Consider the following 9,173-nt stretch of genomic DNA (forward strand, 5'->3'; position numbering starts at 1 on the left):
TTGGACCAATAAGCACTTAGCAGAAAGGAGAGACAAGTGAGAAAAAAATGAATAAGACATGGATGAAGATTAGGGTTGAAACAGCTAGGACAGGTTGAATCTGTCAGTGGACCTCTAGGGTTGTCGTTTAACTGATCCAGTCTTGTTTGGTGGAAAACTGCTGTCACTTGCTTGTTTTGCATTTATCTACCGTCTGGAAGGCTTCAGTCACACAAAAATACCGAAACATCTATGTGTGTTTTGGATGGAGTCCTTCCCCATCTCATATCATTTCTATACGTGCTTATTGTAGCAGATTATCAGAGATTGTTTACATTATGTGCTCAGTATGATCCTTCCTTGGCTAGCTAAGGAATTGTTGTTGGGCTAAGGAGTTCTGCTAATGGAACTGTCAGCGCAAAAAATATGGGGACTCAGCTTTCAATGTAAAGAATAGAATCAGCTAGCCATTTTGACTTGGTACAACATCCTTCAAGATACCGGATCATCGTGCCAGAATAAACCATCTCAGGAAGCTACGAGTCCCCCCCATGCACTGCTCAGAATTCGAGGAAATGCTGCAGTGCACAGAAACACAGTGTTTTTTTGCCAGACCGGGTCCAAGCGGATCAGCGTCAAGAGTAAGGTATTTGTTGAAGATACACCCCCTTTAAGAACTGCAGTGATTTAATGTGAAACTTCAAACTTTCCCATAATCCCCGCTGTTTGTTGGATCAGGATTAGAAGGGGGGGCAGTTATTATAATTGTCTGAAGCCCTTGTTAGCCTGTCATTGGATCTGTCAATTCAACAGCTAGGGTTTGATCACGCACCCCTCAGAACATCTTGTTATTCAAAGTAATGAACTCAAAACAAGAAACCGTCTATTGAGACTTCATCATTACTAAACGTTTGTCTGGTTTCAGTAGGTTACCATGCTGAGGTACTGCAATGCAATATTTTAGTGATTGTTTTAAGAAGAACACAATAATCCATGTACTATAACAGAGAGATCTTTTGTAAACACTCCGAGCATCCCAGTCTCAATATCTTGGGTGAGTGACTGTTGTGTTTGGACTCTGCTGCTTCTGTGATTGTTTGTCCAGACTATCCAGTCTGATGTGCAGATTATGAGCAGCCCTATATTTTAACCCCAAGACCTTGCTGTGTGTTTGAATGCGGGTGAGAGTGTGAGAACTTTTGTATGTGAACGTGCTTCAATGTCTGAATGTGTGACTGGGCAAGAAAGTGAATGAGTTAAAAAAAAAAAAGTAGGTGGGTAAGAGTGAGTGAGTGAGCGCGTAAATGAGTATGAGTAATTCGGTAAGTGGATGAGAAGGGGAGTGAGTGAACATTAAATGAGTGAGTGACTTAGTGAGAGAATGAGTGAGCATGTGAATGTGTGTTATTGAGTGGGTGAGATAGTATTTACATGGTTGACTAAATGAGTGGGTGAGTGAGTGAGCGAACATGTGAAAGTGTGTGAGTAATTGAATGTGAAAAGATGAGATTGAGAAAATATCTTGGCGTGAGAGTGTTCCTGTGGGAAGAGCCCGTGCCCTCTCCGAAGGGATCAGTCTGTCGGGGGGTAAAGCTCTGAGTGATTCCTTGACGGGAGGGGGCCTTGACAGTGGATTATACTGAGGCCACCCTTTTGAAATCTTAATCTCCAGCCTTTGAAGTGCCCGCAAGGTTACGTAAAGGGAGAGGGTCCGCTCATCCTTCCCGTACGGCCTGCTGCTCCTCGCCAGCACAGCACGTTATCATGGTACAGTGGGCACAGACGACCCCATTCCTGGAGGCCAGCAACTGCACACATCATGTCTGATTGAGTCAAACAGTTTGTTTGTCCTAAACTTTCTGGATGCTTTGGGAATTTTCTAAACTGTGCTAAAGAGCACCTCAGGCCAAACAAGTTGTTATTGGTTTTACTGTTATCATATAAGCAGTGGTGGGCAAAGGGTAAGAAACGGGTATGGCAGATAATTGTCATGAGTCTGTTTTTGGTTGTTTTGCATGATGAACGGTCTTGCCAGGATGCCAAAGGGACATCCTACAGCAGCATAATTAGCATAATTGTGTCAAGTATTGTTTATAGGAATTACGCTACCGTTATGCATTTCTCTTAAAATAAATTAATTGATCAAAAAGCTTACATTCATATTAAGCTTTTGAATTAATTGTAACAAAGAGACACCCAGATTTACAAATTATCAGGATAATCCAGTCATTCTGAACAAATATTAAATATTACCTTGTAAATGTGATCAGTTTCCAATTACTAGTTACCAGTTTCTGATTCTCATTATTTTGGTTCTAAGTTATTGGAAATTCTGCATCAAATATGCAGATGCACAAAGCTTGCTTTGTATACATATGATGAATATATATGACATATTTCAAAAAACTCATGCATATACATTGGAAACCAATAAAATAAAGTTATTCAATTCACTCAAAGTGATGAATATAATTATTAACAGATGGACAAAGTCCACTTTTAGAACCAGCATCCCATGGCTTGACAGTGTTATCCTCATCTTAAAAGGACCATAATTGGCCCTCTGTCAAGACTTAACAAGCTAAATGATGTTTCAGCCACCACTATCTTGCCATAACATGTCAGATTTCCTTCTCCATTGTTATAATGTGTGCACTTGTAACACATCCTGCCATGTTTCAGATCCCCAGGGGACCTTGCCTTGCCCAGTAGCCATGTGTCAGGTCTGTCGAGGTTAGCCTAACTTACATATGTCTAGTGACAACCATGGGCTTTACTGAGACAAGTATACTTGGACTAATTGCAGGGGGGCATTGCCTTGCTAGCTTGTCCCTTGTGATGAGACTTGCCTTACCCTTTACTAATGGGTGAATCATCTGCTGCTTTTGAGTGGTGAGTGTTTCGTACATATATTATCTCAGTTTCAAGCACAGTGGTTCCCTGAAATTGTGTCAGGTTTGACATACAGATGGTAAACAAAGCTACTGGGGACTCGTGGTAGGGGGTGGGGGGGGGGTGTAAATGGATCAATGTGACAGCCAGTTAGCAGGGGGCCACACCTGACCTTGGTTTGGAAGGGCCAATGACAGTGGAGCGTCCCTAATGAGGCACAGGTGCATGCTTCTACAGCTGTTGCCACCTCACTCATTAAGACAAGACAAAGAGACTGAAAACAGGAGAGACAGCTGAACAGACAGGCAGGCATGCAGTCTGGGTGGAAAAGGAGGCAGGAAGAAGGAGTTACAGACAGGCTGCAGTGCCATTGATCCAAGCATTCAGACAAGGAGACAGACAGTCAAACAAACCAATAGTAAAATAAAGAAAAGGCTCAGAGCTGAACAAGGGACATCAGACCTCCCTATGTCTGGCAGTATGCGATATGTCTGTTACCCTATTACACTCGGCTGTTATTTTAGCTGGTCTTGGCTAGAAGCCTTGCGGTTGATGTCTGTGGGAGGGAGAACAGATTTCTGTTGTCTGAAGAGGCTGTACTCAGCACTTCCATGGACAATAAAGAAGAACATCCTAACTCTCCTTTCCTTGTCTGGTGGTCTACCCTAAGGGTATAGCTGAAACAAGCTATTACCTGTCACCCTAAGTAATGACTTTGAGAAGAAAAGAAAAACTGAAATAAAAGTAATGTACTTATAATGCACATTCAGAATTCTTTTTTCTAAATCTTTGCAATGTAATGTCTCACTTTTCTATTATACCACCCTACATTTCAACGGTGTTCCATTTCCCACGTGACCCATGTGACCACTCCAATTATCTGCTTCTTTGATCAGGACCCAAAGAAGTAAGTTGTCTTAAAGTTTGACAGATACAAAGAAGTTTAGCATAGTAATTCTTCAGTAGGTTGTATGTGTATGATTTAAAGTAAACATTACTCAGTGAAAAATATCTGTTTTATGTGAGTGTGTGTGTGTGTGTGTGTGTGTGTGTTTGTGTGTGTGTGTGAGAGAGAGAGAGAGATCACACCTCTGGGATTGTGATCAACAGTGCATTTATTGTTGTTTTCTTTTTTTTGGCAGCTCCAGCTTTTCTGTGACACATCTGGTTGTACAAGACGCTTCCGACTCCAATTAGGATTTCCTGAGACTCAATAAAGGGGATTATCGGCCTGCGCAAACATTAGCCCAGACTCCTCCACCCTGGCTCCCCTTCCTGTCCCTGCTGCCACAGGGAGAACATTAGCCAGGACTGTGCTCTTACACTGTGAGGCCTTTAGTGCCATTTGTATTTTACAGTCCAGGCCTGTGGGTAACGTAGAGGGGTGCCATTTTATCTAAAGCACGCCAGACATTAGGGAATTAAACTATGGTTATACGTGTTAGAGATGGTGCTTGAATGAAGTCTTCTAAGTAGTCTTCTAAGAGTTTGAAGACTGTGTGCCAGTGGCAGTCCATGAAATATGGGTGGCAGAAAACTTTCCTTTAAAGGATGATTGTCCTAAATCCTTTGTTGAATTTGTTTCTCATAAGTAAGAAGCAGTTTTACTTATGTAACGTAAGTAAGTAAATACCCCCCCATCTGCACCTGATTCATTTTTAGTTAATTATGTGTAAAGTTGTAGCATTATACCTTTGGGCATTATACATTGTTTTACATAACTTGAATTATGTTTTATTACAACAAAGAGATCCATCAATGTTAAGCTTTTAACATAGAAACTTTTTGCCACAACTAAAATGATTTAATATGAAGTACACAAAGGTACACAAAGCTTTCACAGATGCAATCCAATAAAAAAAGGAATTAGGCGCTAATGGATGGCCCTTATTCAACCCAACAAGTATATTAGCTGTATAAAGGATTAAAAACCAGTCTCTTGATAGTTGTTCAGTAAAAACAGTATCAACACCCTACAGTGACTTCACCTATGCTGCTTGTGCACAGTTTCACCCCAGCAGTAACTCAGCGGCTGTCATCCGAACATCTAACCTCCACTTGGAGGACAATGCGTGGAGCTGAGTGCTCGGCTGAGGCAAAGCTCCTTGTTTGGCGGACGATGCTGGAACACGATCGGCAGAGAGGGCCTTGAGGAGGCTTCTTGTGTGGCAGGAGTGATCACTCAGTTAATATTCACAGGCCCGCGCCTGGTAAAGGGCCCCCATGAAAGAAAGTTGACAAAGCGCGTCTGGCACACAATGGGCTGCAAGGGAGGAAGACCGGGTTTTGAGAGTGTAGTCGTGGCCACAGTCGGCCTAAATGAAGGCCACCCCTTCCGTTTGCTGTCAATGCAACGCCTCACCTCCTGACCCAGTCTTGATCCCCTTTCTTTTTCTTTTTTTGTCTTTACGTCGATATATTCCCTTTTTCCTTCACAAACGCATTTGTTTTCAGTGCTTACAGACCTCTTACATTTCCAGTTTCTGCCCCACACTGGCCACCCCTTTCTTGTTCCACTCTAATTTTCCCCCTGTAGTCTTTATCCTGTCAAATCCCCCTCCCCTCCCCTTCACTTTCCCCCTCCTGCTTCCCTTCCCTGTCTCTGGGGATGTTTCACAGACATGGATTTGCTTAAAACAAGACAAAATCATCCGTCAAACATGCCACTATTTCAACACTAATAAGTCGCTTTTGTCATGCCTCCAGGTGAGATCGTAATATGTAGTATGTAGTAGTATGTTAAAACTGCAAAACAAACTATGAACTACACAGTGCCCTTGTGCTAAAATAACACATATGTATGTATATACTACACTCATACAAATACAAGTTTTCAGAAACATAAACACAGACTCAGTACATAAAAGTATATTGGCAGAATGACTGCATTGAAAGCTGTATTCTACACATTCAGGAATAACTGATGTCACATGCTGACACATATATTCATAATATGTTTATGATAAATTATATATACTTTCAATGTTGCAAACTGTCAGTATTTGGCAAGAGTTATTATTTTGTGGAATAATTTTGTATCCTTTTTCATGAGAGCAAAATGAAGCACTTTACCTTGTATTACACTTAAAAGTGAAACCATTCTCCTCTGTGTAGCAATGACCTAGAAGTTTATATCACTTGACAAGATGACAACTGACCATTGATTATATGCCATCCAGTTCAATCCAGTATGCCAGGATCAGTACTGCCAAAATATTGCCAGTACGTGACATAAACCCAAACCCAAACAAACCCAAACAAACAGAAATGCAAACACTAACTCATTACCCTTCCCCAGCACCCACCATCCCCCACCACTGCCCCCCCCCCCACCCCAGTGCTTGGTGATGATGTCATCCCTAGAGAGACAGTGGAAGGGGCTGGCAAGGGGCCTTGCAGCGGGGGGGGGGTTGGAGGCGCAGGGCCTCATTCTGGCTGGCCCTCATGTTGAGGGCCACGGGGATTAGCTCTCCTGTCAGCGAGTGAACGGCTCCCAGGCCCGCCAAACTGAAAAGCCCCGCTGTTTATTCATTCCCCCTCTGATTCAGATGCTGCCGCGTTGCACCCCTTTTAGTGTGAAAGCAAATCACAGCGGGGATGTCAGAGACTAACCCTGCCCCTGGGATTAACCCAACCTCTCTGTTTCCCCCAACGCCTCCCTGGCCCTCATTTACCGGCTTTTTCACTGATTTCTCTACATTACCGATGGTCCCGGCGCTATTACATAACGAAAGTGGCCTGCCTTTTGGCCGGGGTTTAGAAACGGTGGTTAAACAGTTCCCGCCTCCTCTCCCCCTGACTCCACTCTCTGGTTCGTTTCCCCCGCGCTCCTATTGAGTTGTGGCCCATTACGTGAGTGCCTGGACGTAGGCAGGTTGCGTCATCCTGATGGATGTGGGCGATGACGGTGTCACTGGCGGTGGCAGGCGGTGTTTGGGGCCCTGGTGGGGTGTCAGGAAATGTTGGCGGGTGCACGATCCCATCAACATTATGTTTTTCCTCACTGGGGAATCATGACTAAAAACAGTATAGAGGCTTCCTCTTACCAGCAGTACTAAGTGGACATTGGTAGTGAAGTGCCTTTCAAATATCAGGGATACACATTTACATTTTGTTACTGCCTGTCTGTTTATGAGGAATGTAAGGTTGGAATAAATTGGGAAGGACAAGATTAATAGGTTGAGACAGCCATAAAAGTTTGTGTACAGATGTGTGCCTGTGTTGAACTCCCTTGTATATTTCTGACGTTTGGAGTGTACAGGCATTCCTACCAATGAGAACAAAGGAGAGGGAGCAAGGGAGGAGAGACCAATTCATGCCTGTGATGAACAGTGGAGTTATTTGGGCTATGGTAAGTAAACTGGGGGGGGGGGGGGGGGGGGGTTGTTGCTAGGCTGCCCCATGAGAGACAAAGAGCGCAAGCGAGAATCAGAGAAGAGGAGAGGCCCTGTTTGCCCACAGGAAAAACCTGCATTCAACGCAGATTGCAGTCACCACCAATTAGGGCTATTAAGCACACTGCCTGGGCAACTGTCATACAACAGGGGCCACAGAGGAAGTAATGAGCAAAGTGCCCTTGGCACATTTAAAAGGACTAGTGATGTTATGCAACCACGTTAAATACAGTAAGGTAGGAGCAAATATGTGAAAGTGGATTTGTGTCATTGTGTCATTTGTGTCACACGGTGTTGTGACACAAAATGGTAATGTGCTGTAGCACTGAAGGAGCTGGGTTTATCACCGAAAAGTTGCAGCTTCCCCAGTGCGATATTGCTGTTGTACTCTTAAGCAAAGTATTTAATATGAAATGCTTAATTAGATGTATAGCTCTATAAATAGATAATATGAAAAATAGGGATGCTTTCTAAGTTGTCTTGGATAAGGGGACTGGAAGAATAAATAAAGTGGGTAGCAGTGTGGCAAAGTGGCTGGGGAATTGAACTTGTAATCAGAGGGTTATAGGTTCAAACCCAAGTGGGTTATTGCTGTTGTTCACATGGGCAAAGTATTTATACTCCACAGGAAAACAGTCCTCATAATGGTGTATGCTAAGCAGATAAATAAAGTAACATGTTTCAGACGTATGGAGTTTGGTTTCCCCCTTGAAACCCTGCAATGGCCAGAGGGCCTTCCGGGTGTTTTCCACTGTGCAGACATCTGCAGCTGAGCCAGAGTGAAAGTGAGAGCCCAGGCTTGAATCTGTGAGAGGCAATAACAAGAGTTCTCCTCCAGCCCAGCTCCCGCTCCATCTGCTGACACACCTCAGCCCAATCCCCTGCAAAGCACACTCAGACTCACACACACACACACACATATCTCGATCTGGGTGTTTTAACCTCAAACACATTAAGCATTCCAGACTGTTTTTGCACTGCTGTTTGTTTTACCACCGTGTGGAAAATGTGAAAGTGTCCCTGGTAAACAGTGCTGCTCTGCTGGGCCCTGTGCCAAGCGTCCCCCCCCTGCTGTTACCTCCACGCTTCTGTCCCCACCCAAGGACCCACACCCGCACAGACCTGCGCACACGTGTGCACCCACACATGCAGGCACGCACACACGGGCGAAGACACACATAAGCACGCATGCATACACACACTATTCATCTTTTCACATCGGATTTCTGCCAGACCATCTATTGTAAATCTCCCTCTTAATCTTAATCTGTTTCCTCCAACATACTGAAGACAGTCAGCAGTTTTTGTATATATCACATTTATAACAGCACAATCAAACTTGACATTTTTATGTGGTACCAGGCTCCCTTGAGAGTCTCTAAAGTGACCTGCAGCCATTTGGTCTAAAATAGATGGGGATTCTCTGGGGTTAGAACGCCCAGGTCAAGAGCTAAGTTTAGGGTCAAAGGTCGGTCTGTGGGGCTCAGGGTTATTGTGTGTCATTTAGATCATTACTCAGATAGAAGGGGGGCCCTGTCTGGTAAGCAAGACTCTTGATGTAGGCCATCCTATTTCAACAGAATAACATTCTCCGCTAAACTGAAAAACAGCACAGCATGTCATCCTCAGACGGACAATCTAAGCACGGGGGGGAGAGAGAGAGGAAGCCGCAAGCCAGCAGGGAGTGGCGGAGGTGTCAAGCTCTGTCTTCCTGTTGTTGATGGACCACACCTGCCCATTGTCCAGGGGTTTGTATGACGGCAGGGGTTTATGAGGAGCTTTGCGTTGGGGGGGACGCAGTGGGAAAAAAGAAAAGTTGCAGGATTAATTCGCCTGTAGTGTATCCTCATCCCCCACCTGCCCCCAAGTCATAGAAAATAACATAGAAGCTGTCCATTCACCCTGCAG

The sequence above is a fragment of the Megalops cyprinoides genome, chromosome 16 (assembly GCF_013368585.1).
Source record: "Megalops cyprinoides isolate fMegCyp1 chromosome 16, fMegCyp1.pri, whole genome shotgun sequence".
NCBI lineage: Eukaryota > Metazoa > Chordata > Actinopteri > Elopiformes > Megalopidae > Megalops > Megalops cyprinoides.